The 18,611-nt window shown below is 39.0% G+C and overlaps 1 protein-coding gene across 1 annotated transcript in view; it reads left to right on the forward strand.

Moving 5' to 3' along the window:
• The first annotated feature begins 251 nt into the window (after nucleotides 1–251).
• Nucleotides 252–18,611, forward strand: part of UBE2F (ubiquitin conjugating enzyme E2 F (putative)) — a 2,002,640-nt gene continuing 1,984,280 nt past the window's right edge. Inside the window, exon 1 of the mRNA XM_044075697.1 lies at nucleotides 252–527. The gene's annotated coding sequence lies outside the window, so the exon portion shown is untranslated. The remainder of the gene's footprint in view (nucleotides 528–18,611) is intronic.

An 18,611-nucleotide genomic window follows, 5' to 3' on the forward strand; every position in this document is an offset into this window, starting at 1 on the left:
CTGTTCCTTATTTTGGAGACAAAAAGTTAAGAGCTGTACCATAATAAAATGACTGATACACTACGAAAACGGTTTAATATTTATATGACAGTGATTTTAGCTACTACAATATCGGAAAACTGAACTAAACAAACAAAAAGCAAGACTCGTACGACTGACAAAACTTTTGGACAGTACTAAAAAGACAAAACTTTTGGACAGTACTAAAAAAACAAAACGGATAAGGAATTATGAGAAAGCGGAACTAATATGAATTGCACAGGGGAGTAAACATCCTGACGGAACGCACGACACTGCTTCCGGATTCTGTACAGCTGTTACTAACTTTTTAAAACGTTAAAGCAATAAAAAATAGGGAGCCAGAAAATACAGTGGGAATTGCATAATCTGTCTGCTGTGCAAGTTCATCAGTAAATGGTGGTAACCTGCCAAGGTAGAATAAGGGAGTTACTTTATCAGAAGGTCGGGGCTATGCTGTGAGGAGCAAAAGGGTTTTCCACACAGCAGAGACAGTGTAAAAGAGCCCGGTAAGTGGCTTTCATGTAGCTCTATTGCACGTATCCATATATAAGTTTTGTTTTTCTTCTATTATCCACTGCATGAGGTGGTATTCACAAGCTGAGCTGCTTTGGCGGTCTGTCTAAAGCTTGTTGCCATGCTAACTGCTAGTGACAGAATTCTGTTGAGTGTGGCTGTAACCTGTGCTTTCTAGCCACATGTAAAGTGCATTGTTACCTACATTACGTATAACCGATCTGTTTGGTTGTCATATCTCAGTGCAAATAAATTTGAGAAATGTGTTACTTACTGTGCTCACTTGTAAAGAGGCATAAGTTGTTAATGATACTTTGAATGATACTTTTTTGTTATCACATGGAGCATAATTCAGTGGTGCAGCAGGCAAATTCTATTTTGTACTCACAAGCTTTTAATGCTACTCCACTGGGACACCTATCACTTAAAAATGGACACATCTCTCAAAATACTACCCCCAAGCACTTAATAAATATAAGTAACATTTTCAGCTGTTTTCCCCTAAGATTGTTAAACATATTGTTTTTAGCTTAGCAATATTGCATCTGTTGTTAAAGTCCTTCATTTAGACAGTTGTAGACATAATATGGCCTAAAAAAAGCCATGTTGATATGATGCTCAGGAAAAAACGTACTCTGTACAATACAAACAGTATGCCTACCTACACCCTTGCCATAAATGTATTTTCATGGATAGGGTGCAGTATGTTAAGTTAAATCTTGTTTGGACTGTGTTTTACTATATGTAAAGGGAACATGAACCAAATCACCAGGAGGCACGTTATCATCTTTCTCTCAATAAAGTACATTTGGTAGAATACCTGTTTGTCAACAAATTTTGAACATCAGGTTAACATGCTGAGAATGTAAGTGACAAGATTTTGACGCCCAATAAATTTTTAGATTATTAATTTAATGTATTGGTCTATTGGATACAGTCCAAGGGTTAACCAAAGCAGTGTTTGTTGTTTCATTATTTAAAAATAACAACTTCAAGTACTTTAATTTAGTAAGTTGATGTGTTTGTCATTCAGTAATTATTGGAAAACTCAGAGCTAGAATATATTTCAGAAAATGTTGAAAAATGTAATGTCCAGTTTTAGTTCTTGGGTGGCTTTAGGAAGAAATCCAGCACTTCATTCACACTAGCTTCACTCTGTAATAATGTTGTATAAACCATGTTCCACACGATCCTATTGTTTTGCTTCTGTGCATATGTACCTGTCTTAATAACTTATATTTTATGGTATATTCTATGATGTCTTATTTTTGTGTTGCCTGATGAAGGTGCTGTTCTAATCTTTGCTACTAGTAAAGAAAGAAATAATCTATGCCTGTGTTCTGAGTATAGTTGTTAAAGTTGGAGTCCACAGAAAATTGCAAAGGACCTCCCCTTCCATAGGTCAGTGCATTCTCTTTTATCAATAATGGAAAGTGTGTTCTGCTCTAAACCAGTAATCTGTCATTGGTCTTGCAGTTTGTTTGCCTTCTGTATACTGACACTTTTTAATGAGACAGGCATTTAAACATAGTTTGCCCATCACTGTTTGTTGCATGTTGCCATTAAATTCTAAGCTGCATATAATCTCTAACGGTGCTAAAGAACATGTGTCTTTAGTGCTGCCTTCTATGTTTGACTAGGGTCTGTGCTTCTAATTGCTAAAACACTGTCTCTCAGTTCCCTCTCTTTGTCTAATTTACAAATGGACATACATCCACTTATTTGAGTGTGTCTTTGTAAATATAAATTCTCACCTTTGATTTACAGTGGGTATTGCAATAAAAACATTCATCTAATGCAAAGTGTATATATTTAAAATTATGTATTACAGTATTTCAAAACATATATTGATTGATTACACCATCCTAACATAAACTAACTCAGATATACTTTTTCATGGAGTGTAATTTAGAAAAACAGTAAAAACATAAAACTTTACACAAGACAACCACAAAAATGTAACTCACACCCCAAAACACTATCCAACCATAAAATAGAATTAAAAAAGGATGTAATTTAAAATGCAGAAACATTAGGCAGTCTGCCCTAGTGACTGCAGCAAGGGTGGGGGACATTCAAAAACTCAAAATACATGCTACCACCCAAATCAGACTCTAAACACAGTAAAACCCTAAACCAATAAGGGGAAAAAACTAAGAAAAATGATGAGCAAAAGTAAGAAAATCAGCAAATTGGAGCACTGATGAAACAAGTGTTCAAAAATTAAAAGTAAGATAAAATACACCAACATTAGAAAATGCAGTTAAAATACAATACTGCAGTATGAAAATACCAGCAAATATAAAAACAGCATTGAATATTTAGGAAACTTACCTAAGACTGTATATACACCTATACCAAAACGGACTTAAAATCAGTGTTGACCTAACATAGTCTGACATTCCTATACACCTCTGTCTCAGAAAGCCAAACGGTACTACTAGAGCCCAAAAATGCAAAACCTCACCTCTGAAATGAATGGGAAACAGGAATGTAATAAAATAAAAGTGGGTAAGCAGAATATATGTGGATCTGGAGTGTAATAAATTAAATACCTAGTACTGTGGAGTATGAAACAGGGTGACAGACATCCTCCAAAAGGGTCTCACTGAGACAGATACCTGTTGTCAAAATCATGGCCTCAAGCTAAATGCCAAAAAGTGCATAGTCATCCCCTTTGGAAAAAATAAAGTACCCACAAACTACCACATAGGTGGTAGCCCCCTAAATACGGAAGACGTAATAAGGGATCTGGGGACTCAAGTAGATAGTAATCTCTCCTTTAATAATCACATTGCCAACGTGGTTAGAAAATCCTTCTATGTGGCCCACCTAATCACAAAAGGGTTTGCATCCAAATCAAAAGAGGTCATTGTGCCCCTCTATTCATCACTCATCAGACCTATCATAGAGTACAATGCCCCATTTGGGATGTACATTACAAGACACCTGCAACAGCTGGAAAGACCACAGAAGCACCTCACCAAGAGGATCACTGGCCTAACAGATGCCCATGCAGCTCAACTGAAGAAACTCCAGCTGTACTCGGTTGCATGCCGTCTACACAAGAGGTGATACAAGGCCATGTTCAACCCAGAATTGATGGACATGCTCCACCTAAAGAAAACCATATCCCCTCTAGCCACACACTCTAAGGATCTAAATCTCATCGCAACAGTAAATAGGGCGTGCTGGAGGGAGAGATTCCTGTCCCAGAGACTTCCCATGCTCTGGAACAAGATTCCAATCTACATTAGGCAAAGCTCCTCGCTAACACTCTTTAAGAGAAACATTGACAAGTGGATGGTAAATAGAAAGTTTGCCCCGGGGATCACTTCAATGGCTCTGCTGGACAGAGGCACAGGGAACTAATCTAAGGGGGGGAGGGCGGCGAAAAACCAACACAATTCTGGCTAGGCTTATAAATGCCTTTGGGCAGATAGCCTAGTACCTGCCTATGAAAAGTGGTAGTACCGCTTCTAATGAAAATCATGCTTTGTATCCCTTTATTGCACCTCCACACCCATGCATATTTCATACTTCCAATCACACACACACATACACATGTATTTGTATTTATGTTTATATATTGTGGTATACTGATGCCTAGCAACTGCTGTGGAGTAGTAGTCTGGGAGGATGATGCACACCTACCTCGTGTGTAGGAGACCACACCCTTCTTCTGAAAGGAATGATTATAGAAACAGGAGAGCAGAATGTGTGCCTTTCATTTGGGAGCAAACTATTATGAAGAACTGCTGTAAGGAAGGCTGCTGTTAAGGGGAGACACTGGCTATGTTCGGAGTCTAAGTTTAGAGAGAGAATCTTTTGGCTTCTCACTGAGTGGAAATTTGTTGAAAGTAACTCATGGTACTCGCAGTAACGGAAAGACCGTAAGTGGTGTATTTTGAGAGTTACAAGTATCTTGTTTTCTTAAATTCCTCGTGGAACCAGAGAACCATAAGATGGAATTTCCTGTCACTGAATTGTTTTTTTTGTATTGTAGATATACACAGGTTTGTGCTGAGTATTAAAGCAATCATAGGTAATGAAGCTGCACATATTTTATTAAATGGTGTCTCCAGTATGTTTATATTCTACACTGGTGGTATTTGGTGTGCAAATTTTAGTCATAACTGTACCAAATGATAATTTCTTGCATTACTTTCTGCAAGTGCTAATTCATAGGGAGTTGTTTCCCCATTAGTAAAACCACTGCTATTAGTGTTTTTACCACATCTTTCTGCAGCATGAGACAGTTATTTGCATGTTGACAGACTGCTACCTTTTTGTAGATTGATTTTTGCTGTGAATAACCAGAATTTAGAAGGTATGAAAATGTTTTTGTATTACTGAGAATCTAACAAAAGTAAAGTACAGAAGTGGTGTATTCTAAAGATAGGTGTACTGAACTGGGAGACAACCCTCCTAAAAGACCTACTGGTGAATGAATTCTTATTTGAGTGTTAAAAAGACAGATTTGAGTGTTAAAAGAGAGAGAGTTTTTTCTTTGCCATACCCAAAGGCAGGAAACAGAAGTGGCATAACAGAATCTGGTCTGTAAGAATGAAATACATGAAACATTTGTAAAACCAAGTTTTAATATGAAATGTAGTGGCAGAATGATAAATACTTTTGACTAACAAAATGATATGAAATTATTGGAATCTTGTTTACCAAAGTAAGTGTATAGTGGATTTCTATAAGGTTGCTTACCAAAGGTTTTCATAGTGAATGTACTATACTGCTGAAAGAAAGTTGGGATACATATACTTGCAGTGTCAAGCATGGGCTTAAGAATACTGGTGAAAACAAATGCTGGCGTGATTGGTAAGTATGGGAAAACTATGGTGAAATTTCAGATTTGCATTTAATATAAATTTATTGGACATATTTTAACGCTTTCTAGTATAGCGGAATGTCATGACAGTATGTATGAATGACACCTGAAATGGTGCGATTTCTTTTTAAAAGTTAATCATGCTTAGCTAATTGATGTAAACATTTTTTATATAAAGTGGCTTAATTGATTTGCACTTGATTGTCTGAAGAAGGCAGGGTAAGGACCTTGCTGAAAGCGCTCACTGTAATAAACTTGCTTTTTGGAGTTTAGCCGGCTTCCATTGATTCCTGCCCGCTTAATTTCCTAGAAATTTCAGATTTGTGACAATAGTTTACTGAATTTATGTGTACAATTGAAACTGACTATAACACATTGTAACATTAAATTATATGTGGCTTGGGGGAAGCTGTTGAAAATTCCCAAAATGTGAGAAAAGTTTGCTACTAAAAATGTAGAAAAGTGGTGTGCTGATTTAAGAGTTGGAAGTATTTGTGGCATAATAAACTGTGTGTTCACAACGTCTGTCATGTACTAGACTATTACAGTGGCTTTCCTGGCAAAGTAAATAATTCTGGTTTGAAGCATGCACATTTGAGATGTACTAAGGAGTAGCATTGCACTGGCTTTTTGAGACAACTGTCAGACAGTTCTGAAGTATGTGTACTGAACAGTAATGACTGCCCTGCATGCTTTTAACTACAGCCTAACAAGTGCATGTTTTAATGTCTAAGCAATGCAGAAATGCTACTGAAAGTATAAGTTCAGTGGTAGTCACTAGCAGTCCAAAAATATTGATGCACAGAAGTAAATTTGGTAATATTTCTGTATTAATGCTGTTTGCCACTTGTCTAGGAATTTAATTCTACAGCTGATGTTTTGCAGCATTTACATGAATTGTAATTTGGAAAAAGGAACCCAGCAAGTGTGAGCCTTTTGTAATAAAAGAAATCTTAGTTGTTAGAAGGGAGAACCTTTGCAGTGAAAACGAAAAATTGAGTGCAAAGCTGATTACTTTGTAGTAATCCTAAACTGAGCATCCCAAAGCACCACCCAAGAAACAATCATAATGGGTGACGTTAACATCAGCTGGAGTTCCTGTGACACCTCCCACCCCACCAACCTACATGGCTTCAACCAATTAATCAATACCCCAACATGAGTAGATAAAACAACTAGGTGGAGTCCATCCTAGATTGGATCCTGACTAACTGGCCAGCTCAATATTACCTCTCCGGGCCCCTCCCCCTGACACCCTTGGCAATCATTTCCCCACCTTTGTAATAAAAATACCATGTTAACCCAATAAAGTTCTCTACCTTCAAACAAATTTGATATACAAAGAATGTCAAAGCCGAAGATTTTATACCTGTACTAAATCAGTGCAGCTGAAGACCACTCTCAACTCTCATCCTGGATAGTGCTGTAGAGTGCTTCAACAATACTTTCCATAGCATTCTAAATCGCCTCGTCCCCATCAGGACTGTCAGAACTAAATCTAACTTTGCCCCTCAGCTCACCAAAGATACCCGACTACTTCCAAACATCGCTACCACCACCAATAACATAACCACCCAATTCAACCAATGCTTCACCAAATCTACCCTAGATCTCACTAACAATAGTACACCCACTACACATCTTAACCTGTCAGCCTCACCCATAGACCAACATTTTCTCACTGCAGCCTATCCTACTAGCACAATATGTAAGCATCTGAACAAACTTAAACCCACAACCCTGACTGCTAATAAATTACCTGCAGACTTCCTCAAGATCACAGCCAAAGCCATCTCCTATCTTGTCTCCCTGTTAATTAACTGCTCTTTGTCAGAACAACACTTCCCCTCACTATGGAAAGTTTCATGTATAATACCCATCCACAAAGGGAGTAACTCAATGAACTGTCTAACTACCAATCGATTGCCATTATATCTCCCCTGTCAGAAATCCTTGAAAAATGTATACATTTCTAAATGATTTATTATCTCCTTACTAATAAACTGCTGACCAACACGGATTCCACCCTAATCATAGTACCACCGCAGCCCTTATTAGCTTTACCAATACCATAAATCAACACCGCAACTATGGCAACCTTGTCTGTGCTGTTTTCCTAGATCTCTCCAAGGCCTTCAATATGGTCTCCCATGCCAGACTACTTACTGCACTCTCCAAACTTAATCTAAGCCACTCCACTCTAACCTGGTTCCAGGAATATCTAGCCAACCATCAACAGGCAGTTAAATGGCAAAACACTTTATTTTCGGTCATACCCATCACCCTAGGCATCCCCCAAGGTTCCATTCTCTGCTCCCTCCTCTTCACCAAATTTACCAGTAAACTTAACACAGCTACCCTGCACACCACTCTGGTCCAATACGCTGACAACTCCACCCTAATCTGTTCCACTTCATCACTTCCCAAACTCCAAAAATTAACACAAGAATCCTTTGCCACTGTTGAAACCTGGTTAAGTAACTCTCAACTAATACCAAACCCCCAAAAAACACAGCTAATGATATTCCATCCTACAAGAGCCATAGACCCCATTCCTTCATTCACAATGCACTCGGCTAATCCTATCACACCTGTTTCACGCACCAAACTGCTAGGAGTTATCATAGATCACAACATGAAAGTTGACATTCATATCGCACATACCATAGAAAAGTCCATTAAAAAAATTCGGAACCCTATATAGATGCAAAAAGTACCTCACCAACAACAGTAAAGTTACCATCGCTAGAACTCCCCTCATCTCCACACTTTTCTATGCCTCCCTTGTACTGATCAACTTAAATAAATCAAATTTAGCCAAACTAAACATTTGCTACAATAAAATAGCAAAGTTTGCTCCAGACTCACCCTACAGTAGGCATCACTGCCTAGCACTTAAGCAAACTTTCTGGTTAGAATTACCAAACCTGCTCACCTTCAACCAATTTACAATAGCTCATCAGATTCTTTATACTCCTGAAAATCTCTTGCATTACAAGGCCTACTGAATATTTACTCCAACAAACCATTAGTCGATGTAACCAAAAGCAAAAATAGCTCTGCGGACTCCCTCTACTCTTTCCATGTTGCAAAAACATGGAATGACATCCCCCTAGAAATCAGGACAACAGAAAACAAAAACAACTTCAAAAAACTCCTCCGGTCCCATCTGTACAAGTCTTGGATGTGTAACTGTACAGACCCTGCGTAGCTCCCCATGCTAGATCTGTAGCATACACTCCACATGAGTGTATACAATTAAACCCTTCCTGCACATTAGTACTCTGTTTATAGTAAAGCTCATATATGCTTATTCACCATCAGCTTATCACAGTCTCCCACCTCTACATAACCAAGTTCTCTCTGTACTGCTGCTGAATTATATCTACCTACAAGTGAGTGCAAACTTACCTTGCTGTAGCTCAACAGACACTCTATGTATAGTATCACTGTTCTGTAAGCCAACTCCAAATGCCAAGTAACTATGTATCTTGCCCTATGCTGATGTTACTGAGTTAACATACATCACCTCCTTTTCTTTTGCTCTCTACTCAAATAACATGTATTTATGTACTAGCTGTTATATTAATTGTCACCAAATGACTGACTGTAACACCAATAACAGTACTGTATGCTCATGTATTTTATTGTATGTTTGTACTAGTCAGATATTACTTTTGTTCTGTATTTAATTTACCTGTGTTTTTTTAGATTTATTGTACTAATCACTGTGCAGCTTTTCTCCCTGGGCCTCCACTGAAAAGGGGTTTCTTGCCCAGTTGGACTTTCCCAGTAAACAAATGTAAAATAAATAAATGTGTCTGCAAAGTGAAATCCTTAACAAGCTGCTGAAGCAAATATGGAGTGTGGTGTGTTGTAGTAGTGAAATATAATGCTGCTTATATGAACCAGGCATGTATTTTTGAATTCTCCTGTGTGTAAAGCAAGTGAGAAAACAATAGTAATGCTTATATGAGGGATTAGTGTTGGGAAAGTGGTTAAGGTTTTACCTCAGAAGCACAATTTACAGGGTTGGATTCTTACCTTTGGGTTAGTAAATCTGGCAAGGCTTAAAATTGCCTGCAAAGGCAGATAGCATAGAACTAAAGTATGAAGCAGATATGCTTGCATATCTAAATTGTTTTGTGTTTAATATTACAGTCTAGTGATGCCTCCAGGTATTTCTGCAGTTACAGCCTACTGACACATCTAGGCGTCAAATGTAGACTGTTCATATTTGCATTAATAATTTCAAAACCAAGCTGCATACGAACTACTGAAATATTTTTGTGTTAAAGTTTAAAGGATGTGTAACATAACTGCACTAGTATTTAACCTATGTCTAGTACTACTTAAAATATATTAATTTGTGGTTTGTATACTGCATATTTTATATTGTCATAATGTTTTATGTTTTTCTCAACAATCGACTAAGACTGTACTGCATAGCATCATATGATGAACAAAATGTGTAGCATAAGTGGTTACTGAAATATTGTAAGTTGTTTACAAAATATTACAGAATTAATATTTACTGTTTATTATGACAACATCCAGTTGAATACCTAGAATGTAATGGGCACTTTTTCTGCAAAGCTGTTCTTGTGCTGAGCAGTTTTCCATTTCCATTTCTTTAGTAACCCATATGGCCCGAGATATATAAACATTTGTTCTAAGTATGAAGCTGGAACTTGATTTTTTCTAAAAACTCAGGATGTAGTACAAACCTCCAGAGCGCCAATGGAGACAATGAGTTAAAAATGAGAACCAGTGCCAGCTATTGTTCTCTGAAGGGCACTGTATTCCTCTGGAAATGCAATGAAATTATGTACAGGTGAAAAATTGTTGAGAAGTAAAAGGAAAGAAGTATACAGTTTGTGAAAAGCACTAACAAGTAGTGGAACTTTTATATAGCAGTGAAATTTACAAGTTTGCGTTGTGTTATAAAATATTGAATTTTTATTAGGTGGTGTCTGTGGCAAAGTGTTTAATTTTACACAGCACTGAAATTTACTAGGAGCTGTCAGTGGTAAAATGTCTTATTTACGAAATGTGTAACTTTTATACAGCACTGAATTGGCCAAGGTGCTGTCTGATCAATAATTAAAGCCTGTGCATGTGCTTGAAACACCTAAGTAAAAAGCTAATCTGTCTGAGTAATGAATGTAACACTGAGGAACTAGTATACCAAGAAGAAAAAAGCTAAGTGATCCATTACTGGAACATGAAAGACAAACAAGTCTGATTAGACCCCATGCTGTCATTGTGGATTTAATGTAGAAAGAGGTACAAATTAATTGTGCCCTGTTTGACCTAAAAGTCAAATATCAGAATGTACAAGCTTAAAATCACGAGACTGAAAACAGTCAAGAACTTTACACAGACTCATGCTGACAGCAGTGAAGTGACCCATCTTGTACAACAAAAGAAACTCGGAAGTATGAATAAATATTTGATCCAAATTGATGAACTCCAAAAGGCTATATGCAGAGAAATTCAGGGATGCACTTAACAACTGCTTGAGTGTGCTTAATCAACTCAACCAGAAGTTGGAACAAAAAAGTTGTAAGAATAAAAACAGAAGATGGCTTTACAATGTTTGATAGACAGTAAAGACCTAACTATTAAAGGGGCTGACAAGGGAGGTGCAGTGGTCTTTCTGGACACTGCATGGTACAATGAAAAGGTAAAAAATATGCTAACGACTGATGATACTTATATAGAGATTAATCCTTTAGGTGTTAGACTTGTTAGACTTGTTATTGATAAGGTACATCAGCGATTAGGATCTTTACTCAATGACATGAGAATTACACCAGATACACATGAGTTTTTACGGGTGGATAAACCAGTCACACCCGTATTCAAGGCCCTGCCCAAGATACATAAATCCTTGAGTGACCCACCCCTGCGACCTATAGTGTCAGGCAGGGGTTGGGTCACAGAGAATATCTCGCTATGGCTGGAAGCCACTCTTAAGCCATATATGGAAAGGATTGAAAATATTCTTGTGGACACAGGATATTTTTTGAGACTTTTGGGTGATGTTATCAGACCCGATGGAGCAAATGCACTGTTAATGGTCACTTTGGATGTGAACAGTCTATTTACTGTTATCCACAATGAATATGGTGTAACAGCAGTGGGCGAGCTTCTTGCAAGTCAGGGTGCACACATACATAAAATTGAGTTAGTGAAGGACATGTTGACACTTGTCTTGGATAATAATGTGTTCATAGGAGCAGGTTCATTATATAGGCAAGCACAGGGGGTAGCTATGGGTACCCCCTGTGCAAACACCTATGCCAATTTGGTCCTTTCCAATTGGGAATCATCAACAATTTTAAACAATGAAGTATGGAAGGATTACATAGGTTTGTACACTCGTTTTGTAGATGATATTTTTATTTTGTGGAATGGCGACTGCAATTCATTTGACCGCTTTCTTTCTTACATTCATTCCACCACTACATTTTTGAAATTTACTGCTACAACATCCTATACCCATATAGAGTTTTTGGATGTGTGTGTGGAACAGACACAAGAAGGCTTTGTCTCCAGTCTACACAGGAAGGACTGTTGGCAGAATACCTTGCTATCATTTGACAGCATGCACCCCCGACACGTGTTCCTAACATAGTTAAAGGGCAGGTCAGTCGAATATCTAGGGTGAGTGTAATGGACACACAGTTTGACGAAGAACTGGATAAACTTGGTAAATGTTTTAAGGACAGGGGCTATAAAGATGGACTGGTACATCGTGCCTTTGACAGCAGTGTCAAACTTAGATGGACAAAATATAAGCCCTGGTTAAGGAGAACACAGGGAGGGGAACCAACAGGTAATGACAACAACATGAGCAAGTATATGGGTCCCACATTGTTGTTTACCTATGGCAGTAACATCAATGATATTAATAAGATCGTACAAGACAATTGGAACATTCTAACTAGTGATATTGGACTTAGGGGTATTGTTGATAACAGCCCCAGATTCCGATACAGGAGAAATAGGAACCTTAAGGACTTATTGTGTTATGAAAAGATGAGTGCCCAAGATGGCTCTTTTAAGACCTCAGCAGGGACACTTCCCTGTGGGATATGTAAGGCCTGTGCTTATGTCAATAAAGAAACTACATTCATACACCCAATAACTAGGAAGATGTTCCATTTAAAAGGGAGGGCCACTTGTAGGACCACCAATATAGTGCACCTAGCTGAATGCGTTGAACGTCCTTGTTTTTATGTAGGTATGACCAATAACATGCTCAAGGTCAGAATCCTACAGCATTTAAGCAGCATTAGGAATAGTGATATAAGTAATGCATTGTATAGGCATATTAGTGGAAATCCAACACATAGTTTTAAATTTAGGGCCATTGTCAACATTAGGCTAAATAACAGGGGGGGTGATGTCAAACATCAGACAGCTTTGGCTGAATCAAGATGGATTATTGAGTTTATGGCACATAGGGAACCAGGACTAAATGATGTCATTCCAGTTAAACCCACCCTTTTAAATAGGCGGGTTTTTCACTAGATGCCATTGGCTGTTTCATTCTTTTAAAAATGCTGTTTGTTTAATGTGTTTTTGTCTGATGAAGGGTGTATCCCGAAAGCGCTTACCTAGTGTCTTTATTTGGATTAAATTTTACTTGATTTTACTCACACAGCAGTGTCCTGTCGCTTTTCTTTTGGAGTTGTTTGTGCTTTGGAGTTTTACCAGGACTTTGGCATAGCGTACAGGTTTTATATTTGTAGATGCATACTACCATATAAAGGTGGATAGGTGATCCAGAAGATATCTACGCTTCTGGCTCTGAGCCAGTGATTACCAATTCAGACCTCTGCCATTTGGCCTCACTACAGCCCCCAGAGTGTTTACCAAACGCATGACGATAGTCACAGCTCACCTGAGGCATCAAGGATTCAGAGTGTTTCCATACTTAGTTGGTCTCCTGACTGCCACCACCGAGCATCTTCTAATCAGGACAAGAGACACCACCATTCATCTTTGCTCAGGACCGGGCATTGCTATAAATTTAGAAAAATCTGCTTTGTTACCATAACAGCATATTACTTTTATAGGGGCAGACTTATCCACAAAAGACCTGGTGGAAAAACTGCCTCACGAAAGAGTTCAAACACTGCGTCATCAGGTGTCAATATTGCTCAGGAGGAAAAAATTGCAAGCAAAATTTGTCCTCAAGGTTCTGGGTTTGATGGCAGCTGCAATAATACTAGTCTCACTGGCGCGTCTACACATGAGAATATTACAGTGGCTACTTTTCGCTCAGTGGTCTATGCAGGAGTTGCCCATGTTACACAAAATCATTATTACAAACACCTGCAAGAGGGTCCTACAATGGTGGCTTCATTCTCCACAGGTCACGATGGGCATTCCCCAACCGATAGCTACAGTAACCACGGATGCTTCTCAGATAGGGTGGGCATTATCTTGGACAGACTGTCCAAGGGACTTGGCAAGAATACGAATACCACTTGCACATCAATGTTCTAGAGATGAGGGAGGTGCTCCTAGCGTTGCAAGCATTCCAGAGCTCTCTTCCAACAGGGATGATTGCAATACAAACACACAGTATGTCTGTGGTGTGGTACATCAAATAAGGTGGAACTAGATCCTATCCCTTCTGTCGAGAGGCTCAGAGAGTTTGGCAATGGGCAATCTCTTTTCAGCGTTTTCTAACAGCAACGCACATCCTGGGAAATCCAATGTAATAGTGGACAAGCTAAGCAGGGCAATTCTTGTTCCTCATGAGTGGTCCCTCAAACAGGAAAGTGCGAAATGAATTTTTCGCACATGGGGCCAGCCTTGCTGCAACCTCTTTGCCACGTCCATCAACTCCAAATGCAGCAGCTATGTGGCCCCAGTTCCACCTCTGGGGGAGTCACCCAGGGATGCACTTGTTCATGATTGGCCCCTGGGACTTCTTTACGCGTTTCTCCCATTCCCATTAATACCCAAAGTTCTCCAGAAAGCCAGATCGTTGAGTTGCAAGGTGGTTCTCATTGCTCCTTACTGGCCTTGTCAGATATGGTTCCCCTTTCTATTGCCCCATCTTCTGGAGGAGTCTTGGATCCTGGACCCAGTGCCGTATCTTCTGATTCATCAGTCAGGGTCGCTCCACCCATCTCTTCAAAGCCTCCAGCTGATGGCTTGGTTACTCCACTTCTGGTCTTAGCCAGGCTTCCAGATCTTTCCCCAGCAGTGCGACACATTCTGGTTGCACAAGAATTCAGCTAGGAAAATTTATGCAAGCAAATGGAAGAAGTTTTCTTGTTGGCTGACAAGAACCATATAGACCCTTTTACAGCCCCTATATCAGCAATCTTGGAATTTTTAACAGAAACCTTTTAATCCGGGTGCAGCGGGTAGCCACGGTAAGAGTACAATTAGCCGCTATATAAAACTACCATGTAGGAGACATGGGATCTAACATAATGTCCCACAGATTATGCAAAGCCTTTCTGAGTGGTACATTCCTTTTAAGACCTCCCATAAGAGAACCACCACCGCCTTGGGATCTAAATTTGATGCTATCCTCCTTAATTCTTCCTCCATTCGAACCAGCCTCCTCTTGCCCACTAAAGTTCTTATCTTGGAAGACAATCTTTTTGATAGCCATTACTTCCGCCAGGAGAGTTTCAGAACTGCAAGTACTGACTGTTCGTCCTCCCTATCTAATTTTCCACAATGACAGTCTGTTTAGCTACTGATGTTTTTCCCTTATTATGGCAACAAGGCAGAAGATGAACTTCACCAATTGGATGTACATAGGCAGCCACGTTTCTGCTTGCATAGGACAAAGGACTTTAGAAAATCTGACCAACTGTTTGTTTCATCTCAGAAAACAGAAAAGGAACTTCAGTTTCAAAAGTGACTCTATCAAAATGGCTTACAGACACCATTACTCAGGTCTATACCTCTCGGAATAAACAGCTGCTGGAAAAATTAGAGGCATTCGACTAGAGCAATGTCGACTTCCATTGCCTTTCAAGCCAGGCTCCCTTTGGATTTAATTTGTGCTGCAGCCACATGGGTTAACCCTCATACCTTTGTCATTCATTACAAATTAGATGTGGCCTCCTTCCACTGTTCTGCAGAGTTATTCCCTTGAGCCACCCGAGTAAGAAGGTGCTAGAGACGCTGTCCCAGTCATCAAGAATGAAGGTGTGATGGGACAACATAACATAAAGAAGTTATGTACTCACCATAACGTTCCATATTTGTTGTCCATAATCTTGCCTTCATTCTTGCATCCCACCCACCTTCCCCCTTCCTGGAGGATCGAGAGGACCTTTTCTAAAATTGGTTATAAGTTCCTGATTCCATTCATGCCTTAGGAATTATGGGTAGAGGATCTGTTGTAGTAGTTCTGTTGGGTTGCATAGTCTAGTGATTAGTTATTTCAAAAGAGATGTGGGTAACAGTCGCCAGGCATCTTGGGATAGTATTTAGCCTTGAGCCAGTGAAAGCTCTCGAGCTTTAGTATACGGCCAAGTCAGAACCAATGCTCTCTTCCGATCCTAACCGTCAAGAATGAAGGTGAGATTATGGACAACAAACAATGAACATCATGGTGAGTACATAACTACTTTTTATTGCATCCTAAAACCAGTAATGTTATAAACAGCATGGAAATATGCCCATGATGTTTTTACATGCAAAAGCTATGAATAACGTGCGGTGGCTGCGGTGGTGGTGCTGCGTCTCGCGTTGTCGCGTTCACAGATTCTCGATTCTCGTTTGATTCTGTACTGTGTGACGACTGTATGCGTGCATGTGCTCTCGCCCTGGCCGGTGTTGGTTGGTTGCCGCGGCAGCAGGTAAAAAACAAAAACTCATTAATCATTAAGGGTTCCGAGGAGCTGTGGCGACTAACTAAAAAAAAAAGAAAGACACACACACACACACACTGTAATTTCTATATTGGACATGTAACAGCTCAGGGTGAAAATTACTGCATCTAATATTTTAATTCAACAGTGCATTACTATGAGATATCCAGGTTTTGGCATATGTGGCCCAGTGCATTTGTAGGATGATATACATGGATGCAAAATAGTTGCAGCATAAATAACCACTGTACAGTCTTGGATCAAGAATAATACTTTATCTGAACATGTAATGTACTCTTTGGTTGGGGGGGGGGGCATGCTTCTAGATTTCTTAATTTGCAAAATGCCCATAGCAGTGTGCTTATTTAACTGATTTTAGTGCTGTGATATGGGCAACCTGATAATGTAATTAGGCCTATTAACACTCAACCCTAATCATCTCAGCTTAGTGATGGTTTATCTCTTCTAGCTGATTTCTTTGAAAATGTAATGGATGCAATTGACCAGGGCTATTCTGTCTATACTATATATACCTCACTAAACCCTTCAGTATGATTCCCTGTGCCTACACTATCAACATACGCATTCGTGTTAACATAAAACCCTGTATCACCTACTGGGTTGCAAACTGAATCTGCGTCGAATGCTCAGAGTAAGAGTTGCATGACACAGCTCTGTTCTGCGTCACTCCCTTCAGCATCTACTTCTTCGGTGTGAAAGCAGATTTCAGAGGTCTGTGGCTAACCATGTTTGCTGATGACTATAAACTTGAGGGCTATTATTGACTTCCCATCAGATGCCTATAGTCTGCAAGAGTGGGATGCTAGAACCAACAACTGGTGTGCCAAGTACTGCTTTAAGCTTAATGCCAAAAATGTAGTGCAGCTGCCTTTTGAGAAGTCTGTCCTACTGGTTAGCATGTAAACAGGACACCATTTAAGACCGACACTGTCCTTAGAGATCTAGATACATTTGCTGATCAGTGAACTATCCTCCAGATATCGGTTACAAAATCCTTCTGTGTTGTCTACTTTTATTACGAAAGGTATATCCTCCAGGTCCAAAAATGTCATAATTCCTCTCTCCCTCCTCAGGTCAGCCATAGAATATAACATACAGTTTGGAATGTACTTTTCCAGACATCTTGCCCAACTAGAAAGACTGCAACATTTTCAAAAAAATCAATATATTGATTCTCTTGGCTGCCCAGACCAGATAAAATACTGATGTCTGCCTTGTCTTCTGAGCTGTGGAAGATCCTGTTTTCATAGACTTCCACATCAGAAATATTGGTAGTAGTCACATCAGATACTTCAACTAGCATTGCGACATAAAATAAATAAATTAAATATAAAAACTCACACGAGATGGGTAAAAGCCCTTGTCTATGGATCAAACTGCTTTGCATGTCAAACAACTTGACAAATTGACTTCCAATATGTTCTGCCCTGATGCTTTTACTTCAGGGGTGGATGGTATGGCTATCACTGGGTTGAGTGGCAGATCCTGTCTGGATTGTATGGCTAGGCTTTATATGTGTAACTTGACCACCTGCCTCGTAAAAACATATGAAAGGTACTGGCAGTTGTCTGTGGGATCACTCTTTTGCTTTTAGAGAGAGCTTAATGAACATCATCAGTTAAATGTTTTTTTTTTTTTTTTGAGGGGTTCTGTGAGGAGCCAAGGGCATTGTAGGTAACTCAAATTAAGGGTAATTTTTGAGATTAGCTGATGTTTTCAGTTACAGCCTTTTTGGAGAAAGCAGTCATGTAGTCCTTTATTTAGAAGTAAGAGCAATGTAGACAATTCAAATGAGCTGAACTCGCACATTTCCCCTTGCTAATGCTTTCAATGCCTTAACCCATTTAGTATGTCCATTAATTTAAACACATGAGGTGAAACACTTTGCTTAACACTTCGCAAGCTTGAAAAACATATATTATAATACAGTCAGTATATTTTAACATCGTTGAGTTTTTCTGACCTATCAAGTTTATTTTTTCAGAGAAAGGTGTAATGGAATGTGTTTTGGCGTTATTTTCTGTGATATGTGTTCAAAATCATGCTGTTTTATTGTGTAATGTGTTATGTCTTCAAATTTTTGTATGTTAGCTGTTAATATAAGGTAATAAAAAAACTTTTTAATGACTTCTTGGCAGCGATTTCATGATACATGCAGGTGGCTATACAAAACAGAATACTAAAGTGTATCCTAATACTTCGGGAGCAAAGATGCAATGTTTCCACTCTTCTGGATATTGGTCAGACAACATATTTAGCAATGAATGCTGTTGTGGAGGCTATGCTAAGAAAGAAACCCTTAAGCTGTGGATGAGATTGAGGAAAAAGTCATCATCCAAAGCTGTGGGATGAAGAAG

Source organism: Protopterus annectens, chromosome 6.part1 (assembly GCF_019279795.1).
Source record: "Protopterus annectens isolate FY-2018-M chromosome 6.part1, PAN1.0, whole genome shotgun sequence".
NCBI classification, from domain to species: domain Eukaryota; kingdom Metazoa; phylum Chordata; order Ceratodontiformes; family Protopteridae; genus Protopterus; species Protopterus annectens.